The 24,638-nt window shown below is 39.5% G+C and overlaps 1 protein-coding gene across 1 annotated transcript in view; it reads right to left on the bottom strand.

Annotated features, from left to right (window-relative positions):
• The window catches only part of RNF144B (ring finger protein 144B), a 163,237-nt gene extending 143,542 nt beyond the window's left edge, over positions 1-19,695 (bottom strand). The window contains exon 1 of the mRNA XM_076010492.1: positions 19,566-19,695. The gene's annotated coding sequence lies outside the window, so the exon portion shown is untranslated. The remainder of the gene's footprint in view (positions 1-19,565) is intronic.
• Between the last annotated feature and the right edge of the window lie 4,943 nt (positions 19,696-24,638).

Raw genomic sequence — 24,638 nt, 5'->3', positions numbered from 1 at the left:
TTGTCTTTGTTTTGTTTGCTTTGTTTTATTGTGGTTTTGTTAACAGTCACAGAAGCAGAAAATCTCACCTTGTTCAAGAATGACAGCATGTAGTTTTGCATAGGTCTTGCTCAAAGAATCTTACACTAACATCTAGAAGTAGCTTCCCTAACCAAAGCAAAAGTTTTCTGTTCATTCTAGACCTGACTATGCTTTACTAAGTCTATATGCACATCTTTTTGTTATTTATTTCTCTCTGCTTATATTTGTCTCTTTTCTTAACAGTGTTGAGAGAATTGTAAATTCTATAAAACAGTGTAGAATTATATAAATATTTTTATGTATTATTATATTAATTATATAAATATTTTAGGAATCAGCTCATACACTTTACCTAAACTAAGGTTATTCTATCTAACCAGCTGATGAGACATGGGCATTCATTTATTCCTGATCATTAAGGCTAATCTTAATAGAAATTTCTTTTATTTTATATAATATGGAAAGAAAATAGTATAAACTCCTCTTTGATAAAAGAAAATGTGAAATATAAAATATGACTTCCTTTAAAAAGTGAATCCATTCTAATAAAAGGTAGAATTATGAAGATTATGAAGCAGGTCACTTGAATCCAAAATACTTTATTCAGATCCTATGTTATGAAATATCTTGATCTGTGCATTAAGGAAGCTGAACATGGGGCCTAATGAATGAAAAAACAGCCCTGGTTAGCTACTAATAAACTAAGGTGGATGGTCTGAACTAAGGTTAAAATGAACCATACTATTTTCTCTTTCACAAATGACAGATTTCTCTCTGGGGTTTCTTCCCACTGTTCAATGTAAGGAAAGGACACTTTCACTATCCAGTTTTCTACAGGAGCCTGCTTTACCTTTCTGAAAAAAAGTAAACTTTTATATATGCATAAGCCTCAAAACTTACGAACCATGTTTCCAAAATCTGACTTGAAAAGTCATTAAACATGTCCAGGATGGGGGATGATTCCAGGTTGTAAATTGCACATGCTGTTCATTACTTCAGATATAAGTGAACATAAAATTAACTTACTGGGTCTTAAAATTATTTTCCTGCTAGGGGTAAGTCTTTGCCCCATGGACACTGTACAAACTTTAGTATGGTTTCCAGCATTGGAGTGAGCAGGTCAGTCTGTTGTCTCTCTGCTGCAGCTGTTAACAACCAACTTGAATTATTATAATTAAAGACCATCTCACAATTCTGGAACCCAAAACACAGTGTAGAGCATTGCTTATTCATCTACATTATAGAAAAACAGAGATTTGTTTTGAAAATAAAGGTCTACCTAAATCCCCAAGTCATTAAATCAGAAACTAAATTACAACTTGATGGTGGAGAAACATAAGCTCAGAAAGAACTGGAGGAATAGAATCATTAAAGCTTAAATTTTTCTAACTACCCATATTAACCAAGGCAATCTTAAATTAGAAGCATTGGCCAGGCACAGTGGCTCACGTCTGTAATCCTAGCACTCTGGGAGGCCTAGGCGGGCGGATTGCTAGAGGTCAGGAGTTCGAAACCAGCCTGAGCAAGAGCAAGACCCCATCTCTACTATAAATAGAAAGAAATTAATTGGCCAACTAATATATATAGAAAAAAAAAATTAGCCAGGTATGGTGGTGCATGCCTGTAGTCCCAGCTACTCGGGAGGCTGAGGCAGAAGGATTGCTTGAGCCCAGGAATTTGAGGTTGCTGTGAGCTAGGCTGACACCACTGCACTCACTCTAGCCTGGGCAACAAAATGAGACTCTGTCTCAAAAAAAAAAAAAAAAAAAAATTAGAAGCATTTTTCTTTCTTCCAAGTAAACTCTCTCATCTACACAATGAAGGCGGTTAGACCAGAGAAATGATTCCTAATCAGAAGACTACATCAGATTACCCAAGAAATTTTTCCAAACATACAAACCCGTCCACACTAAATTAGGTGTCATGTGTATTTTGAAAATGTTCCAAGGCCGGGCGCTGTGGCTCACGCCTGTAATCCTAGCTCTTGGGAGGCCGAGGCGGGCGGATTGCTCAAGGTCAGGAGTTCAAAACCAGCCTGAGCAAGAGCGAGACCCCGTCTCTACTATAAACAGAAAGAAATTAATTGGCCAACTGATATATATATAAAAAAATTAGCTGGGCATGGTGGCGCATGCCTGTAGTCCCAGCTACTCGGGAGGCTGAGGCAGAAGGATCGCTAGAGCCCAGGAGTTTGAGGTTGCTGTGAGCTAGGCTGACGCCACGGCACTCACTCTAGCCTGGACAACAAAGTGAGACTCTGTCTCAAAAAAAAAAAAAAAAAAAAAAAAAAGAAAGAAAATGTTCCAAAAAAGGATTCTGATATAAACCTTTACTTTGTAAATTCTAAATCTCTCCATTTCCTTCTAGCTCTAAGTGACTACATTAAAAAATGGAGCCAACGAGAAAAGAGCTCTATAGCACTGAATCCATGAGGCTCTGTAAGCAATAATAATTTACTGATTACATAGTGGCACTGTAGTGAAAGATCTACACATGGTCTCCGTCTTCTGGTACAGCTGGTGAGAAGGCTTTAATATTGGATCTGTACAGTATTTCACAGATATCTTGCTTAGAAAGGGGGATGGCCTCTGATCCAGAGTCTCCGCTGATGCCTCTGCAAGGCCTCTTTGGAAACTTAACATTTCAGTTGTGCTTTTGACTCTTACCATCGCCTAACAGTGAAGATCACCCAGCTCACTTAATGTCTGTTGCCTAAAGCTGAGCTCCCTGTCTAGCAACAGACGTGCTCAGAGTTCCATAATTCCCTGCTTTCAAGCAATGATTTTACAAATTCTGATTCTGGCATGCATCAAGTAACGAAATCGTATATATTAATTTAGTTTACTATTCTGTTCGTGTTTCTATTTTTACTTATATTTCTTACTTACTTCAATGAGATATCACTAATCTCCAGTGAGAATGGCCTTTAACAAAAAGTCCCAAAACAATAAATGTTGGCATGGATGCGGAGAGATAGGAACACTCATACACTGCTGGTGGGACTGCAAACTAGTACTACCTCTGTGGAAAGTAATATGGAGATACCTCAAAGAGTTACAAGTAGAACTACCATTTGATCCAGCAATCCCATTACTGGGCATCTACCCAAAGGAAAAAAAGACATTCTATAAAAAAGACATCTGTGCTAGAATATTTATAGCAGCACAATTCACAACTGCAAAGATATAGAAACAACCCAAGTGCCCATCAATCCATGAGTGGATTAATAAAATGTGGTATATGTATACCATGGAGTTCTACTCAACCACAAAAAACAGTGGTGATCTAGCACCTCTTATATTATCCTGGATAGAGCTGGAGCCCATTCTACTAAGTGAAGTATCACAAGAATGGAAAAACAAGCATCACATGTACTCATCATCAAATTGGTATTAAGTGATCAACATTTAAGTGCACATATAGTAGTAACATTCATCGGGTGTCAGGGAGATGGGAGGGCAGAGGAGGGGATGAGTATATACACACCTAACAGGTACAGTACACACTGTCTGGGGGATGGACACACTTGAAGCTCTGACTCAGGTGGGGCAAAGGCAATATGTGTAACATAAACATCTGTACCCCTGTAATATGCTGAAATAAAAAAAGTAAAATAAGATAAAGTTTTACTTCTATGCATTATAATTTTGATAAATGTATATTTTAAATCTCTGCACTATAATACGTTGAGACTAAGCTTATAAATAAAAATATTAAACAAATCAATTATCCACTAAGTTTGTTGCTTTATACTCACTGAGCCATTGAGTAAAATAATAGTAATTAAACAGTTCAACCAAATGATTAGATAATTTGCTCATGGTTATTCAATAAGCCAGGAATAATACCTAGGAACAAAGTATAAAACCTAGAACTAAATTAGTATACAGTACCTATCTTTTAAATGCATAATTTCAGTAATTTCAGGAAGACACTAAAAAGAAGTCTTTTTTTTTTTTTTTTTTTTTTGAGACCAGGTCTTGCTCTGTCTCCCAGGCTAGAGTACAGTGGCATCATCATAGCTCATTGAAGCCTCAAACTCCTGGGCTCAAGCAATCCTCCTGCCTCAGCCTCCCAAGTAGCTGGGAGTACAGGTGCACACCACTACACCCAATTAATTTTTCTATTTTCTGTAGAGACAGGAACAGGGTCTCACTCTTGCTCAGGATGGTCTTGAACTCCTGGCCTCAAGCAATCCTCCCACCTCAGCCTCCCAAAGTGCTACCACTATAGGTTAAATATGCACCAGATTCATAGATGAGAGGATTCAATATTTTAAATATGCAAATTCCCTCCAAAGTACTCTGTAGATCTGATACAAAATAAATAGAATTTGGGGGGGAGGAGTCACAAAACGAATTTAAGGACTTCTAGTCAATAAGGCATGCTGAGCTGATCTGGGAATCCCACCTTATCCCCACCCATCCCACATCCATCTCTGCTAACACATATAAGCTCTGGATAAAATATAACAAAATCTTTTTAAATGGGTAGGAAGCTAGAAAGGGCAATCCTCCAGAAACAAAAAACTCAAAATCCACAATGCTGACGAGGAATTGAAGACATAGAAGAAATATAGCAATAGGATATTCATCTCTTTGTGTGGGATTTATGTACCACATGGAGCTGGAATTAAGCACCTTACATAAAGTCAGGAGGGAGGAAGGACTAAAAAATACCACCTTCCTCTCAGGAGAAACAGGACAAAAGCATGCCATGCACCCTCGGCTATAAATGGAAAAAGAAACACTCATGAGAAATAAGAGATTTAAGCCTGTTCAAGGGAGGAGGAAGGATTTCAAATGCATCCTAACTACATAAGAAACTGGATCCAAAACTGAGAAAACAGGTACAACTCGACAGAGGAAATGCAGAACTGCTTCACAGGAACACCACGGCAACCCAGGATATGCAGAACTCACATGCTGATGAACTCACAGTCAAAAGGCACAAAAGCAAAATAAACCAGCCTGAGAAAGGGGCGATTAGAGATGAAACAAAAAAGAGAACTTACTCCACTGAAAATCCAGATAACAGAGCACTACGAATTTTAATGTTTTTAAAATGTTTGACAGGGATGGAATAGAACACATAAATCAAGAAAGAGACATTATGAAATAAAAAAACAAGATCACAAAGAAAATTAGAGATATAGATCTACTAAAAATACTGTTAATGGGGGAAAAAAGTAGGCAATTATAATAGATTTTATTATTAGTCAAAAATATTCCTTTCATCTTCCCCTGGGGGAAATTTAGTTCTCCATCTCATTGATGTTGGGCTCGGCCACTGACTTGTTGGACTACGGCCTAAATGACAAGCACACCAGTTTTAAGCAAAGGCTTTAGGAAGCATGGTGAGTTTTGTTCAGCCCTATTGTGTACCTTGAGAACCTCACATCCCAGACAGGAGCGGCGGTCCTCCCTCAGCCTTTCAGCAGAGACACTGCACTCAACCTGCAGCCACTGACCTGCCACGTGAGCAAGAAATGGATACCTGTTGTAAGCCACTGAGATTTCTGAAAGGGGAGGCCTTGCAAAAACAACAGGAAAATACCTAATCCCACCTAATCCCACGTAGAAAAAACACCTAATCCTACAATTTCCCCAGTAATGGTTAAAGATCAATCCCACGAGTTATCTAACTAACAGGGACCCTGCAGGAGTTTTGTTTTGCACAACCTCTGAAAAAGTTGAATGAACAGAAAAGAGATGTAAATCTCTCTCCTTCAAAATTGGTTTTTGGTATTTTTTTTCTTTTTTGTTTTGAGAATCTGCTTTTACAGAGTTCCTGAGTTAACAGCAAAAGAACAAGCTACAGCCTCAGCCATATCTCAAGGACAGAGTCTCATCTCCTGTAATAATCCCTTCTCCAAGAAGGCAGGAAACCAGCTGTTGGACTTTGACATCCCTGCAGTTTTTGTTGTCTACCTGCTGCTGCTTTTGTTATCAACTGACAGCCATCACTATTTTTTTCTTCTCTTTGTCCTCCTTAAAATCAGTGAGCCACTGGCCTCGCTGCTGGGACCCCCTTCTCTTTCTTTGGGATGCCTCGCCACATCCCTGCTCTCTTCCCCGCTTCTTTCTTCTCTCTCTCTCTCTCTCCTCTAAGAAGAATAAACTTTTTTTTTACTTTTATAATGTAATCTCTGCATGATAAACCTTTTTCCACCAGCGCCAAGAGCACCTAAGCTTTCCACCCTAACAATTTCCAGGTTGTTTGTTATACTGTATTATCAAAACAGAAACTGATCAACACAGCTGAAGAGAGAATTCATGAAATTAAAGATTAATCTGAAGGAAGCTCAGGATACAATACAGAGAGAAAAAAAAAATTTAATGGGAAATATATGAAGGGACACAAAAACAGAATGAGAATTTCCAGTGATGCTTATAATAAATCTGAGAGTGTAGACTGGAGAAAATGGGGGATGTATTAGTTTTCTGTGGCCATAAAACAACTTACCGCTAACTTAATGAGTGCTCTAGAGTCCTGGTCACATGGCTCGCACAGCATGGCAGCTTGCTCCTTCAAAGCCAGCAGGAGAATCTCTTTTCAGTGAACTTTGACAGAGTCTTACGTGATAGAACGTAATCATGGCTATTCCATCATCTTCACAAGTCCCACTCACAGTAAAGGGGACCCTTGCTTTACAAGGCATGTACACCAGCAGGTAGGAATCTTGGGTCTCACCTTGGCATTTTGTCTATCACAGGGAAAAAGCAATAGTAGAAGACAGTATATGCCAGAGTCATACTTACTAGTTGGGGGGACTACTTACTAGCAGGCCACCTCTAGCACTCTTGCTCTTACCACCATCCAAAAGGATGGTACCCAGCATTCAGCAGAGCACTAGGGCAACACAGCATTGCCCTTGGCATCCTAAAGGCACAGCAAGGGTTTCCTTAGAGCCACAGAAGGCTGAGTCACCTCTCTATGCCACATCATTGCCTTTCTTTCACTCTTTTAGACCAATCAAATATCCTATCTCTGGGTCCGAATTCCACTTCTATGGAATAAATTGCACACATTCTGTCATTATAAATACTTTATGTGCAACTCATGTGGTTTTCAAATTGTCTTTTCAACTTTTAGGAACACATTAATAGACATGTTATTTGGATTGTCGCCTTGTCACTCCTTCACTATTAAAAGACTTTGACTGAATAACAACATCGCAAATTCTGGGAAGGTAATCTGAAAGCTAATATAAAGCCCTTTTAAAATTCTGAAAAGCTGAAAAGAGAAATCCATTAGCATTCTTGTTTATTCTAGAGTTTATTAGCTATGGGCATCATCTTTACTGTTTTACAGGAACACACACATTTGTTGGGTTTCTTTTTCAATTGATCAATGGCAGAATACAAATGGTGAACAATTAATCTTAGCTGTTTACTGCTTCTGTGGCTCTCTGGAACAGAAGGGGAAAATGTCTTATGTACTTATTATACACAAGCAATCTCTCAGATCGTTTCCCCAGCCAGGGAAAAAACTGTAAACCTCGTTTAAAATTATCTAATATATATTTTAATTGGCTGATTAAAATGCTGATAGCATAATTTTAAGAAAAGAGTTATTGTAACATTTCTGTGAATAAATTTAATTCATATAATAACCATCTATGCCCTTCCCTTCTCTCCTTTCGGTGGTTACACATCCCCGAAAAACTGCAGGTGGTTTTACATATGTGTACAACCAGAACTTGTGGGGTATAATAAGAAAATTATTAATACTTGATCTGCTTTCTCCATTGCTTCTTTCTAATGGTTATCCACATGTGTCAACATGACTAAGGGATACGCAGATAACTGGTAAAACATTCTTTCTAGTTGTGTCTATAAGGGTGTTTCTGGAAGAGATCAGCATTCGAATAAGTAGACTGAGTAACAAGATCCTCAGAAATATAAATGGGCATCATCCAATCCTTTGAGGGCCTGAATGGAACAAAAGGTAAAGGAAGGGCAAATTCTTTCTCTTCTTGAACTGGGACATCCATCTTCTCCTGCCCTCATATAACAGAGCTTCTAGTTCTTGGACCGTCTAACTCAGACTGAAACATACCACCAGCTTCCCCAGTTCTCCAGCTTGCAGACCATAGACTGTGGGATTTCTTGGCCTCCATAATCATGTGAGCCAATTCCTATAACACATTTCCTCTTAAATAGCTATCTATCTATCTACCTACCTATCTATCTGTGTGTGTGTGTGTGTGTGTGTGTGTGTATCTCCTATCAGTTCTGTTTCTCTGAAGAACCGTAATACACTCTTTGATTTTATTATGTGGGGATGGTTCTTCCCTTGTCCTTGTATAGAATTCAGAATAGTTGTCTAGTCTATGGTTTTCTTAAATAATGAAAACACTTCAGGTATCTCCAAGGCCAAAAATCAATCAGTTCTGTAGTCAACGTGTCCAGTCTAATATAGCACTCAAACTCTTCCAACTTGATGTAAAGTTAAACTTCTTTCTGTTTTTGGTGATAGCCTGCTGAACACTGGCCACATGCACCAGCAGGAAAAGTGGACAAGGAAGGATCCTTTTCTCTTTAGCAAATTGCTAATTTATTTATTTTATCAGAAACCAATCCCTCATTCTGAGGATGAGGTTGGGGGAGGAAGAGGCAGCAGGAAAGTTCTTCCTTAACTAAGACAAATGCAATCATCTAAGGCTCATGATGTGGTGCTTGGCACACTTAAAACTTACTTTTTTCTCTTGAGCCCTGGGTCAGATAGTAGCGATGGGGAAGGGAAGCGGAGACCCTCCGAGTCCACCCCATCCCTGGGGATCTTTCCCCTGCAGATCCTTTTTGCACATGGTCTCTTATGGGTTTCTTCAGTTTACTCTGCTGGGGTCCAGGAGGCCCTTCCACATGACCTGAGATGACCCCAGGCCACTTCACTCTCCAATATGGTCTACATTTGGTCCCTAGGAAACAACTCTGAACACTGTGCTCTATCAAACCATGGGACAATGCACTATATCTCTTTTGTTCCACTGTCAGAGGAGCTAGTCAACCAATCTCTTGTTCTTTAGATTTCTCAGGCCTGAATCACTGTTCCCCTATGCCTCCCAATCTGTGGGGGGATACACATGAAACACTCCAAATGGTGCATAAAACCCCTTTCTCTAGACTTCGGCTGAAGGGGCAAGTACCTCACATGCTTCTCTCATGGTGGCCAGGAAGGGGGACTCAAACCCATCATCAACTCTAGTAAAATCAACTTCTAATCATGATTTTCTTGGCCTCTCCAACCTCTTTTATTGGCTGGAAGTGATCAATGAGCTAACCTGGTTCTTGAAGCTGATTCTCCTGTGCTTCGTTTTCCAAGTCTGTATATTGAGTGCTTACCTGGTTTTGGAATGTGACCTCTACTATCTTGAGCCACAGCTAAAACTGAAACTAAAAAGCTCCCATTTTAACATCTTATTACATATATACTCATATTTCTATCAAGTGGCTCATTTTTTTCAGTAAAAAAAAATATATATATATATACACACACACACACACACACACACACATTTTTTTTTCAGTAAAAGAAAATACACACACACACACATACACATATGCATGCTATTGGCTTACAAACTCTAGGAAGCAGGGTTTGAACACCCAATAGTTAAATAACTCCAGAAATCAAGGTTTAAGCACCAACCATGAAAAAGAGTAATAACAATGGGTTAGAGGTGTTGAGGTGAGATGGGAGCCCAGTTAGGATGTAGGAGGAGGACTCAAAGACAGAGTCACAGTTCCTGACCTATACACCCTGCAGCACATTAGACCGAAGTCATGAGTTTTCATTCTTCCAGCTCTGGTCCTTGTTTTCTATGAGAGCACCATGTATCATAATCACCCAAACCAGATCCCTGGGAGTTATTTTAGATTCTTCCTTCTCTCTCTCACCTGCCATATCCAATCAGTCACCAAGTCCTATTAACGCTATTTATGTAACATCTCTCCCATCTAGCCTCTCCTCCCACCCCTCTGCCACTACTTTCACTTAGGTCTTCATTACCTATGCTTCTTTTAAGAGTCCTTCCTTTAAGAGGACTTATATGCCATTGGAAAAGCGTCAACAGAGAAAAAGAGGTTGAAAATATTTGCAAGAGTAAACAACTGATGAAGCCAGCCCGCTAAAGGAGAAGAAGAGATAGAACCTTGAACCCAGGAGGAAAAAAGACAAATCTTAAGCAGGAAAAGAAAAACTTCCCTGAGACACTTTCTCATAAAATTATTTAGCTTTTTATTGTAAATATTTTGTTTCTTTTCTGAAATAAAATAATATTAGATAGTAATATTTATAAATATCCTTACTTGAAAAAAATTCAAACTTGGCAACTTTCAGTCCCTAATTTTTTTTTTTTTTAATTTTGCTATTCCTCCAAATCTAAATTCAATTCCCCAGTCTTGAGTATCTATCTAGCTACTGACCTCTCTCTCTCCTTTCCCTATCTTTTCCCTTTCTCCTAAGGAGGAAATATTTTTTTAATTGGTTATTTACACTTTCCTATCTTAGTTACAGTCATTAATCTCTCCACTATAGTCTTCTCTCTACCTTTATCTCTCTACTTCTCTCCACTAAAACTGATGGTGGTTGAGGTCATACTAAGCTCCTAATTGCCAAATCCAATGGAAATTTCTTTGTCCTTATAACACATGGCACAAATAACTGTTCTTTTCATCTTAAATTTCTATATTCCCTTTGATTCCCCACTCCACTCTCTCCTGCTCTTCCTCCTACCTTTTGGCCACTGCTTGTGAGTCTCCTTCAGCTGACTTCTCTATGTCCTCAGGGTTTCATTGTTGAAAGCCTCTCCTTGCTCCGCACTCCCTCCAGGCCATCTCATGCAATGCTACTATCATCATTCTGTGTTCTGACAATTCCTATATAATTATCCTGTGTAATCTTTATAGCTCTATGGGGGTAAATATTACCTTTTCCGGGAGTTCAAACCCTGATTTCTAGGTGAAAGAAATGAGACTAAGAAAACTAAAGTAATTTGCAAAAAGTTCCATTATTAGTGCTAGGAAGGTATCCGTTCCACAGCCTTCTGAATCTAAAGGTCATGGTTCTTTGACTCTAAAGCAACTGTTTTAAGGATAAAATAAGATCATGTATAAAAGTGTCTGCACACTGGAACAAAAGGTTTCTATTTTAATGAAGTTCAGGCACTTAAAAGTAAAGAAACTTTTGTAGAGTTCAAGATCCCTCCGCTAATCTCATCTGTCTCTTGCTCTTCCTCCCCTCTCTCTAAAGTAGTAAAGCAAACCACACATTTCAATTTTTTCTTCTCCTTTCATCTGACCATGGAGTCAGCCAGGGGACCACACTGTATCCATCTTAACTCCTTATTCTGGACTAGCAGACATTACCTCTCTAAGATAGAGTACACAGACAACAAACACTAGGTGTATGAAAACAGTATATTTCAAAAGAAGGAGATGTTTGTAAGGAATTACCACAAAGGGTGTCTGCTAAAATAAAGTTGCTGCACAGTATAAACTTTTACAGATTTTCTACTTAGTGGACTCAGTGGAAAGACTATTTGGATACCAAAAACATTGCCAAGTAAAAAGTTGCAATAGAGGTAGTGAGTAGCAGATCAGAAATGACTAAAAATCTAATCACAGTAGATGATAAGCTTGGGAAATTCTACCAATATTCTAAGAAAAGGTAAAAAAAGATTAAATTTGCTAAATATTAATAAAAGACATGGAAGATAAATACGTATATGTCTACATAACTCCAAGAAGAAAAGTATCAATAAAAGAATAATCAGAAAAATTGAATACTAAGATTATAAAAAGATTTCTATTTTCAAAGCTAAACTACTCAAAAAGTATCAAGAAAAATTAATAAAACAGATGATCACCACAATATGGTCTGATAAAAAATTTTAAAGAATTTTTTTAGAGAAAAGAAAATAATGCCTTAAGTATCCAGGAAGAAAAAAATATTAACTACTAAGGAAATGGAACCAGACAGTCCTCAAACTTCTCTTCTGCAACCCTAATTGATAGAATTCCATGGAGCAATACATGGAAAACATTGAGGTAAAAGTCTGTGACTCAAGTATCTTATATAATATAAAGTAAAAAAAATAGGAAAACATTCTAATCTATACAGTGGATCCTGAAAAAATTTTCTTAAAGACATTCTCAGCTACTCATGGCCTCCTAAAACAGTGACTTGGATATATACTTAAACGAGTTCTGACATGAACCTATGGATGAAGGAATTGTAATATTTTTAAACTGGTGTAAGCTGGGTGCGGTGGCTCACACCTGTATAACTCTAGCACTCTGGGAGGCCAAGGTGGGCAGATCGCTCAAGATCAGGAGTTTGAAACCAGTCTGAACAAGAGTGAGACCCCATCTCTACTAAAAATAGAAAGAAATTAATTGGCCAACCAAAAATATACAGAAAAAATTAGCCGAGTATGGTGGTGCATGCCTGTAGTCTCAGCTACTCGGGAGGCTGAGGCAGGAGGATTGCCTGAGCCCAGAAATTTGAGGTTGCTGTGAGCTAGGCTGATGCCAGGGCACTCTAGCCAGGGCAACAAGAGTGAGACTCTGTCTCCAAAAAAAAACTGGTGTAAGCAGTGAAACAAACAACTTAAACAGAGTTAAGTCTAAATAAACTTGACCCGTATGGGCATAAGGCTTCAAGAAACTGTCTAAAGTTATTTAACTACAAAATGCATGACTTCAGCATTTATTAATAACAATTATAAATTTCATTTTAATAATCCTAGATTATATCAACAAAAAACTAGGAAATGTGGGAGGTGGAAAAAAGATGTAGAAAATATGCCAAATTTCCCATCTTAGAGAAAGAAAGTTAATAAATACAATTTCTTCTTGGCATTGATTAGGGAAAACAGGCATATATTGATTAGGGAAAACCTTAAAGGCAGCGGTAGTGGATTTTAAAAATATGATATATACCTTCCAAACTATCAAAGGAAAAGTGAGCAAGTAAAATAGTATAATCCAGATAGTGAAAAAAAAATTCTCAATAGCATGGCCAATTCTAATGATATATTGTTAAATTTTTTTAAAGTGGGTCAAAAACAAGAATGCATAGGAAAAAAAATCTTAATTCTGTAACAACAAAACTTGAACACATATATGCTCACACACTTTTTCACAGTTTAAAAACTACAAAATTAGGGGCCAGGCGTAGTGGCTCACACCTGTAATCCTAACACTGGGAGGCCGAGGTGAGCAGATGACTCAAGGTCAGGAGTTTAAAACCAGTCTGAGCAAGAGTGAGACCCCGTCTCTACTAAAAATAGAAAGAAATTAGCTGAACAACTAAAAATATATAGAGAAAAAATTAGCTGGGCATGGTCGCCCATGCCTGTAGTTCCAGCTACTTGGAAGACCAAGGCAGAAGGTTTGCTTGAGCCCAGGAGTTTGAGGTTGCTGTGAGTTAGGCTGACACCACGGCACTCTAGCCTGGGCAAGAGAGTGAGACTCTGTCTCAAAAAAACAAATAAATAAATAATAAAAACTACAAAAGTCAGTTAGATGTGGTTATCCCTAGGTTTGGAGGTAGTTTTGTTAGTCATCTTTCTATTCCTCTGTATTTCCCCAACCCAAAACGTAAAATAAGGTACATGTATGACATGCTTCTTAACCCTTCTCATAAACCTATTTATAAACTTAAATATAAACAAATTTAAATACAATACCCCAAATACTGCTACCTCTTTATATTCATATGGTTTCACAGAAAACATTTAAATAGTGAGAAAGTATTAAAGTATATTAATTAATGGAGAGTTTGACTTTTAAAAGAAAAAAAAATCTGGGCTAATTTAATATTATGGGGAAAAGTATTAGGTTACAAGAACTTGCTTGAAAATTTAAAGCAAAATTTCATGAGGCATTTATACACTTTCTAAAAGGGAGTGAAGGGAAAGTATGGATTAACATTCTGGTCACATTCCCAAGCTGCAGACCTGCAAGTTGGACCATGCCAAGGGTGTGGCCATGGGCTGTATGTAACTAGACCTGGGGCCTTTCAAAGTGTTCACAAAAGTTTTCTATGAACCTCCTAATTCAGAGAACAGTCTCTGCCTTTAGGGATATGGAGATAAATGCAATGGAAGAATGGTGATGAAAGAAAGAGCCTTCTTTGGGTGCGAGACTCACTCCTACGGTTAAAGCAACTATTCACCTCTTTATGTAAAAAGGCTGAATGTCAATCAAGCAGAATAACAAAAGCCAAAAGAAACAGATTAAAATGTATAAATTCATAAAATGAAAGGCAAAACTTCTACTGCTAAATTATATTTGTCTCAGACTTAGAAATATATAGAGCAATGACTCAACCCTTCAGACTAATATTCACTTTTATAACACATTTTGCAGCTACCCCTTTCCTATTCTGAAATGAAATTCATAGAAAATATAGCCAAATACATACATACTGTCAAAAAAAAGCAATACAACACTATAACTGTAATATAAAGAATTCTCACCAAGATTTATTGTTAAAAAAAAAAAAAAAAAGAAAAGAAAAAAAAGTAATATAAAGAAGACATAAAGTAAATTTGAATAATGTAGTATACATTTTAATTTACAACTGCTCTGGCAGGATGATGACACTAAAAACAGAACTTCTAAAAAGCCTTGAAGGAAAAGTTATCATGTAGTAGAGAATCACTTGTAGGGAGCAATGGAGAGTGTGCTAATTAGTCATATTATAGAAGTCTTGTGAATCACCAAAATTTCATGAAATTATAAAGAAAATTTGCTTTGGGCCAGGTGCAGTGGGTCATACCTGTGATCCTACCACTTTGGGAGGCTAAGTCAAGAGGATCACTTGAGGCCAGGAGTTCAAGACCAGCCTGAGCAAAAGCGAGCCCCCATCTCTATAAAGAAATAGAAAAATTAACCAGACATGGTAGCATATGCCTGTAGTCCCAGCTACTCAGGAGACTGAGGCAGGAGGATTGCTTGAGCCGAGGAGTTAGAGGTTGCAGTGAGCTATGATGATGCCACTGTACTCTAGCCAGGGCAACAGAGCAAGACTCAAAAAAAAAAAAAAAGAAAATTTACTGCTGGTGGGACTGCAAACTAGTTCAACCTCTGTGGAAAGCACTATGGAGATACCTTAAAGTGATACAAGTGAATCTACCATTTGATCCAGCAATCCCATTGCTGGGCATCTACCCAAACGATCCAATGACACTCTACAAAAAAGACACCTGCACTCGAATGTTTATAGCAGCACAATTCATAATTGCAAGGCTGTGGAAACAGCCCAAGTGCCCATCAATCCAAGAATGGATCAATAAAATGTGGTATATGTATACCATGGAGTACTATTCAGCTCTAAGAAACAATGGTGATATAGCACATCTTATATTTTCCTGGTTAGAGCTGGAACCCATACTACTAAGTGAAGTTTCCCAAGAATGGAAAAACAAGCACCAGATATATTCTCCAGCAAACTGGTATTAACTAAGTAGCACCTAAGTGGACACATAGGTACTACAGTAATAGAGTATTGGGCAGGTGGGAGGGGGGAGGGGGGCGGGTATATACATACATAATGAGTGAGATGTGTACCATCTGGGGGATGGTCATGATGGAGACTCAGACTTTTGGGGGAGGGGGGAAATGGGCATTTATTGAAACCTTAAAATCTGTACCCCCATAATATGCCGAAATAAAACAAAAAAAAAAAAAAAGAAAATTTGTTTTTAAAGATACTTGATTATTCAGGATGAATTCCACTTTGGAACACATATTTTAAATGTACCAGTTGTCTTTGATCATTAAATCAATGTAAGACTGTTTAGTTTCACACATTAAATACATTTAAACTAAAATATAAAAACATATAAAGACTTTTATAAAGTCTTTTCAGAATTAGGAAGTATCTCAGATATCTGAAATGACCATTTCATCATCTACAGACTCATACTCAACAGCTTGCACTCATCAGGGAAACAGTGTAGTGTTAAGAAGAGGTACAGGTCCTTGATAGAAGTGGTAACTTATGTGAATCACAGATCTATAAAAAGGTGATAATAATAGCGACCTCTTAAGGCTGTGAAGATATTTTCTTAATGTATGTAAAGTACCTCAATAAATGGTAGCAAGTTGTGGTAATAGCAAGAATACTTCTCTATTTCTATATAGTCTCTTGAATTGAATTCAGTTCTCTCAGTGCCCATGTATGAGAACAAATTCTTTGATAAAACTAGTGAGAAAATAAAAATATTCACCACTAGAATCTTGGGAAAGTAGATCTTCAACACAGAAGATCTTGAAAGATAAAAGCATCAAGAAACCAGACTTCCAAAGGGCAAGCCTTATTGAAGTAGGGTTTTGAGGGCTAGAACCTCCAGTAATGGTTTCCATTATTTCAGATGACAATCTCTAAGGCAGGCTGTAAAGGCTAACCATTCCTGAATGATTTGCTCATTTAGTAAGTCATGTTCTTCACATACCCACTACTTTACTCTTTCTTCTCTCTTTACACTCATTTGTCTTAGGGTACTCCTCTTCTGTCTTTCAGTTCAAGTAGTCCCCACCCAACATAATGAAAAACCTAGGATGCTAGTTTACAGTAGTTCACTGCCTTTGTGAATGACCTGCATTGCCCTGAAAGCCACACTCTTCGTTGGAAAACCAGCTGAAATTTGCAACCGACTTTGCTATCATTGCTACGTTACTGAACTCATAAATAAATTCACCTCAAATGAACAAAATCCTCATCACTAAAAAAAACTTGAAAGAACATACAATTTAATATCTATTCCCAAAGTCTGGATTATGGCTATGAGCACGCACTTCAATATTCCATCTGTAGGAGGAAATGATTAAAATCTAGATGACTTTTAAAGTGCCTTATAATTTTAGTACTCTATAACTCTATTATTTATATATAGTTGAATCACTGGGAAATTAACATCACTCAATGAAACAGGCAATTTGTGATGTAGGCTGCACTAAGACCACTCTCTTCAGGGCTGAAGGTATTTCTTAGAATACTGAGCTAAAAATGTAACTGCATTCTGCAACCTATGCAAACATGTTCTAATTGATGGGAGGGGAAAAAATTCAACCCAGAGTGCCAGCAATTCCTCTGTGAGTTAGAGTGGCAGGGAGAGTGTAGGGTCAGTGAAGCATCAAGTTACAGACCAAATTAAAGGTCTGGAGAAGAGTGGCAGGGTCTAATCATCCACTGTCTGAGGCTGCCAGAACTGGATCTACTACCCTTATTCACAAAGAACTGTTCTATGTAGGTTGAGCATGTAAAATAAGGGCTTCAAACAACTTTTTTTTAAAAAAGGACTTCTAGTTCCAAACAGATCTTTATGGAATTATTTCCTTGAAGCTCTTAGTTCTGTCATATTAAAATTTCTATGAAAAAGTAATCAAAACCTAATGCTCCACCACAGAGAAAAATATTGTGGATTTTGTTCCTATTGAAAACATGTGTTACATATATATATATTTTAATATATATAATTATGCAAGTCCCAGATCCAGTGTACATGCGTACACAAAAATCTTAGGAAAATAATAATAGCTTTGCCTAAAACAATAAAATGTATAACATAATATCATGCCCTTTCCATAACTACCCTTGTTAAGCTAACACTTTGCAATGGTCAGCAAGCAATGAGTATTTCTGCATATTTTGTGGTATACGTTGCAAACCCTAGATCTATAGGGATGAATTAGTATCACTTTAAAAATTCAAACAGTATTTGCTGGACTTGGTTGGCTGAATCATGTGCATCTGTACTATTTTTCCTGGGGGAAAGTTAATTTTAGAAAGGAGAAAAAGTTTGCCAGGAAAACAATCACATTGACTCAATAACTAGACAGTGACTCTTAAAAGTTCAAAATACTTTACAGACAGGCTCCAGCTTGTCCTTAATATCCTTGAAAGCAAGTACTGAATATCATCCCTATTTCATAACAGGCATCTGGTTTCACAAAAAGGAAAATACACTCTAATATTATGCCTACTTTATGGTACTTTTTAAAATTAGTCCTTCACTTCAATTTTTCAAAAGATAGACAAATAAAAATCTTTATTTTCCCTGGTAGTTACCCTTTGATAGTTTGATAGGTACATATGGTTCAGGTACATACATGGATACATGAAAAGCAGCAGATGTGCATCTATGACAAAGGGCAAGATGGAGAAACATTAGTATTTGTGTAAATACAATATAATTTACAGATTCTCTTAATCAATTTAGGATAGAAGAACTTGGTTCAAATAATTAAGAGTGCAAACAGGATCTAAATTAATTCATATGAAAACTCTTCCTCTTGGTTCCTGGAGATAATAGTCCATTTATTTGAGTCTTCAGCCTTAAGGTAAGCAACACATAAAAATGCCAATAACCTGCATTAGATTATTAACAAAACCTCAGTCAAGGGAGCAGTGAAGGAAGATTTTCTGATTCTCATGAGAATAGGCCTCAGTCCTTTCTCATCGCCAGAATACTTGTAAAGGAATTCTTACATTTTAAAATTTGATGTTCAAGAGCTAACTCTTTAACCAGGTCTCCCAGAAGTATGGCATTTCTCCCCAGCCTACATTTGAGTTTCAAATTAACAGTTAACCCTCCCTTCCCAAAATTTCCCTCCCAGAACCAAAGATAACACACCAAACTGATCAACTTGAGGGGAACTGGCTATCGCTCTTTTCACTCTGTTTTTAGCCTCTATTCACACTAACATTTCCAAGTGATGCTTACCAAAATTGGCTGCCCCTCTCACTCCCTCGTGGACTTTACAGATACTAGAGCAGGGGGAGCCATCACAATCACCTGAGGTGTTTTAAATTTGCTCAGACCTGTGCGCGCCCCCACACCCACACCCAAACCCCAGAATTCTGAATCAGGATCTCAGGGTGAGGGCCTGATTTTTTCCCCCCAGCTCCTGAGTATTAGCTATTGCTTTAACCTGTGATAATGTTCTAGCAACCAGTCACCCTGAAATCCTTGTAAACTTCTCACAATACTTAAAAGAACCTCAACCGGTGCAAATAGAAAAAAATAAGATGGTACATTTACCTTGATCAATAGCCAAAATTCTTTTCAAAGTTAGGATAGTAAAGGAAGAAAAAAAAAAGAAAGGTATGTTCTGGAAGGAGAGTAGTTGTGACATTTCAGCCTGGAAATTACTGCAGACCCTAGGAGGAATAGGTGAGTCCGTGTTTGAGCCACAAACCTGGAGAAGGTGGAGGACCTAGCGCCTTCCCCAGCCCCCAGAGCTGGGGTCGCGGGGCTCCGGGAGCTGCCCCGGGAGAGGGGAGAAACTGAGGGGTGGGGCGTGGAGAGCAGGCGGAGGTTCCGCCCGCCGCCGCGCGGAAACGCGGGTCGCAGCCCCTGCGGGCTGGCCGCCCGCCGGGGCGTCAGCGCGGCGTCGTGAGGACTGAGACGGGGCGAGGGGGACAGAAGGAGGTGAGGAGGTGACAGCCGTGGGGAAGCCGAGCGGGACCCCGGCACGGCGGGCCCCGGCAGCGCGAGGGCGAGCCCGGCACCCCGCGCCCCTGCTTACCTTGCGCGCGAGGTCGGAGTATGGAGCTGAGGGGGGACCCGGGCGCGGCAGGGCGTGCGCCCGCTCGGGTCCGCCGCCAGCTTCTCCCGGCAGCGGCTTCAGGTATCAAAGGCTTTCGTGTCTCCTAGCTACCAGCCCCTCGCCCCGGCTGCCCTCCCGCCTCAGGCTCCCGGCCCCGCCGCCCTCCGCCCCGCTCCCCTCCTCCCCGCGAGCGCCGCCGCGCCTCGCCCGCCGCTGTTTATTCCGAGCGCCGCGGCCCCTCGCCGCCGCCTCCCTGCCCGCGCGCGCGCGCCTCCCCCAGAAACGCGCTCCCTTCGGGAAGGGCGCTGCGAACGCGGTCCTGGAAATTCTTCCGAGCCGGGCAACTTTAGAAAGCCCTTTTAAAAAAAAAATCTTTGATCTGCCCAAGGACGTTCAAAGTAGGGCAGCATTTACATTCATCCCCTGCCTCTGTCCTCTTTTGTCTTGACCACAACATCATTTTTAACACTTGAGAGGCATGCAGAGAGTGAGCTCGGAGACTCTCCAACCAGTCGCTTTCATTTGTCCAAAATAACTCCTTCCATTTTAGTGTTTGTACCATGCAGACATCCCCACTATTGGAACTTCGGGTGCCAGGACGGTAGATTGGCCTCCTCGGGAAGGATACGTTCAGCCGCACAAGGCCTGGCAAGTCTTTTATTTATTTTATTTTTTTGCCAGCACTGTTGATACCTGCCACCTGTCGTCAGGGCCCCGGAGTCAGGACGAGAGCGGTTAATTACACTCTGGCTTTGGTTACTGAACATGCCCGGGAGCCTCCGTTCTCACTTGGGAGAGACTCGGTTCTGAGGCTGGGGTTCTGGGTAGGAGCAGGTGGATGTGTTCAAAGGAGAGCGTTCTAATGGAGAACGAACTAGCATGGGCAGAGCTTGCTGAATAATATAGAAGATAAGGATAGGAAGGGATCTGGGAACCATTACCGTATCGCTAACATGCAGGAGCTGGCAGTGACACAATCCCTAGTGGGACTGTGGAAGGTGAACTGTTAAATGGCACTCCACTTATTCTCTCAATCATTCATTCATTCAATTATATATACACAGAGAGAGAGAGAGAGAATGGGTTAAAGGCAGTATAGCACTATTCACAGTCAGTCATGTTATGATTTAAAGGCTGATAGAAATTAACTTCTTAACCAGTTTGGACCAGAGCCTTGAAAAATGCAAATATGTATTAAAGTGACTCCATATTAATCCACTCTCATTTCTAAATTTATCAAATAACTTTCGAATCTGAGGGCTGAAAAAAAAATGGGCACTTACTAAAACTGTCCGGTTTCTCTACTGGGTAGGAGGTAGGTATTAGAAGATAAACTTACCAAATAAGTCATCGCAACAGAGAGGACCAACGGAGCTGATATGAGCAGAGGTGAAGGGGAAGAGGGGTGATAAGTAGGAAGAAGGCGCTAGTGTTCTTATTCTTTCTGCCAGCATTTATTGAACACTTCCTAGTGCATGACACTCCTGGGTGCTGGGAGTGGAAGAGCTACCAGAAAGACAAAGTCCCTGCCCAACAAGCTGAATGGGGAGGGGGGTAGACAAGAAACAGGCCATTAAAAGTAGCTAATCTGATGGAGGATGGCACACATGGGAGGGGAGTATGCATGAGACCTGAAGAGGAAGTAGAATTTGGCCTGCAACAGGAGAGCAGGAGAAGAAGGAGTTTTCCAGTAGGGGGAACAATATGGAGAGAAAGCCAAAGGTAAGAAAGAATATGGCAATTTAAAGAGGTTCACTATGGCTGGAGGACCCTTTCTTGAATGGGGGGGGGTGACTTGGAGGAAGAATGGAGAGACAAGGCTGGAGAGGAGAGCAGAGGCCAGATCACGTAGAGTCTTCTAGGCCATGTTTTAAAAATTGCACTTTATTCCATAGATGGTGGGGAGGCATTGAAATTTTATAGGCCAAGTAATAATGAAATCATATTTTTGTTTGAGAAAGGACTACTGGCTGCAGGTGGAGAACTAATGAGGATGGGAGATAGGGACAAGAGTAAGAGGACAAATCAGGGAGAAGAGCTCTAACAAGGACAAAGCAAACAAACATTGAGATCCTCCTGCCTTTGTGGGCTCTAAGCTCAGTCCCGCAACAAGTCCCTAAGAGACAAGCCTTCCTAGAAGGGAGATGTGGAGGGGGAAGGTCAGTGAGGGCAAACAATTAAGAAACAATAGAGGTAAATAGAAATTAGAGATAGAGAAAAGTTGGCTTTATTTTTTTACTAAATATTTATATAGTGACTCTATCTCACCCAGTTCAAGGATAAAAAGAATGTTGATTTGTAACTGAGTAGTGAAATCAAAGGGAAATTTAATATCCCCAATTTCCTACTATGTAACAGCAAACTAGCATGATCCTACCCCTGCTCCCTCTCCTTTTGAGAGTCATTTTATTTCTATTATCACTCACTCTGCCATCTAATCATTTTATGACCTTCCTCAATTTGAACCCATCTGTCTGAAATCAAAGTCCACATTTCCTGTAACCTGCTCTTGTTCAAAAAAAAAAAAAAAAAGTCCACACTACTTCCACTAGGCCATGCTCTCTAAGTTTGCTAAGGTCTACACAGCTCTGGCTGCCCCTGAGAGCTGAGTCACTTCTCTGTAACCATGGTGGGCTGGACTCAGAAGACCTAAGGAAAAGTGCAAGTGCTAGGGCCACTAGGAGGGACCACTGGAGCTCCCCTGCTAAATCTTCCCACCTGACCCTGACAGCAAATGGGCAAAGGTGAAAGGAAGGGGGAAAGGCTAGTTGGCCTTAGGAGAGCAGAGCCAGAGGAGGCCAGCCAAACATTTTACCTCTAAATCACTCTCTTCATGATTTTTTTTTTTCAGATCATTTGCTACCTTCTGTCTCTCATTTCAGTTTGGTTCTTCTCAATTTTCCTTCATATAATTTCATTTCCATTTCATCTCTTTTTATTTTAACTCACTCTTTACTTCTCTTCGCCCAAATTGCTTAGTGGTAACAACAGAGCTAGCACTTGGCCAAAGGCGTGGGTACACATGCCTTTCCTCAACAATTTGGAACTGGGAGTTGAATACAATCAGCAATTCCTGTTCTTCCCTGTATTTGGGGTCTCCAGAGAAACAGAACCAATAGTGTCTGTGTGTGTAAATACATACATATATATTAAACCTATATATAACCTATATACCTATATATAACCTATATATAGAGAGAGAGAGAGAAAGAGAGAGAGAGAGAGATGTATTATAAGGCATTGGTTCATGTGATTATGGAGGCTGAGAAGTTCCACAATCTACATCTGCAAGCTAAAGACCCAAGAAAGCTGGGTGTTATTCAAAGGCTGAGAGCCAGAGAGCCAAGAGTATAGATTGCAGTTTGAGTCTGAAGGCCTAAGAACCAGGAACTCCAAGGGCAGGAGAGGATCAATATTTCAGCTCAAGTAATCATGCGGAGAGTGAATTCAACCATCCTCCACCTTTTTTGTTCTATTCAGGCCTTCAGTGGGTTGGGTGCTTTCCACCCCCAGTGGAGAGGGCTATCTGCCGCACTCAGCCCACCAATTCACATACTATCTCATCCAGAAAGACCCTCGTACAGACATACCCAGAAAAAATGTCTTACCAAATACCTGGGCTTCCATGGCCCAGTCAAGGTGACACAAAATTAATTGTCACACTACCTTATCTGATCCTCATTCATCTCCATTCTCTTTTCTCTTCCTGTAGAATAGGGTTTCTCCAGTTCATGTGGCAGAAAACTTGTCCCTACAGTTTCTAACTTTATTTGTTATAGATCCAATTACCAAGTAGAAACCAATATTTCTCTCAATTCCAAATTCCCAGAAAGAGGACTAATTATCCTTACTCTGGTCAGAGTCATGATGTGAAAGACATGTCTACAAGAGTTCTTCATCTAATTATATGGGTGGTGGCTATAGGACTGGAAATGAGGATGGGAAGATAGGTTTTTTTTTTTTTTTTTTTTTTTAGACAGAGTCTCCGTTTGTTGCCCAGGCTAGAGTGAGTGCCGTGGCGTCAGCCTAGCTCACAGCAACCTCAAACTCCTGGGCTCAAGCAATCCTGCTGCCTCAGCCTCCCGAGTAGTTGGGACTACAGGCATGTGCCACCATGCCCGGCTAATTTTTTTTTCTATATATATTAGTTGGCCAATTAATTTCTTTGTATTTATAGTAGAGACGGGGTTTCACTCTTGCTCAGGCTGGTTTCAAACTCCTGACCTCGAGCAATCTGCCTGCCTCGGCCTCCCAGAGTGCTAGGATTACAGGTCTGAGGATGGGAAGATATTTGAGGAGATTGAGGGGAAGGGCAACTCTTTAGAAAGGATACCCTAGGAAGACAATTCAGTAGATATTCACCATAAAAGCAGACATGTAAATAAGTAATTATAATTTCATAAATACTATAATAAACATATGAACAATGTACTAAGGGAGCACAAAAGGGAAGGAGTTTCAGCTTCAGAAACAGGCATGCTTCTTCAAGAAGACAATGTTTTTTGAGTCTTAATAGATTAATCTGTGTTTGCCAGACAAACACACTAGCTAGTCTATAGGACCTACAGTCCTTTTTTGGTAAATTAGTTTTTACTAGGGAAAGTAAGGGAAAGGATGAAGCTTCAGGTAGAGAGACCAGTAAGGAGACAATTATATTAATAACAATTTAGTTGAGAGCTGATATGGCCTGAAAGAAAAAGGGGTGAGAATGAGAGATATTTAGAGGTTTAAAATCCAGAGTACTTGATGTGGGGAGTTGAAAAGAGGCAGAGGCCCAAGATAACTTCAAATACTAAAGCTTAAACAACAAGGTAGACAACAAAGAGATTAAATGAATCAGAAAAAAGAGGATATATTTGCTAAAGAGAATGGGTTTAATTTTTAATATGTTGAATTTCAGATATTGATGGGATATTGAAGGAAGGTATCCAGTAGGCAGTTGACATTAGTATGATACTCAAAAAGAAAGTAAGTTACTGAACATATTGATTTGGAGTTTATTATTCTGGAAGTTACTGATATCATAGGTGTGGACAGAAACTAAGCAATATC

Source organism: Microcebus murinus, chromosome 15, assembly GCF_040939455.1.
Source record: "Microcebus murinus isolate Inina chromosome 15, M.murinus_Inina_mat1.0, whole genome shotgun sequence".
Lineage (NCBI taxonomy): Eukaryota > Metazoa > Chordata > Mammalia > Primates > Cheirogaleidae > Microcebus > Microcebus murinus.
This window is presented reverse-complemented; position numbering and strand designations above follow the sequence as displayed.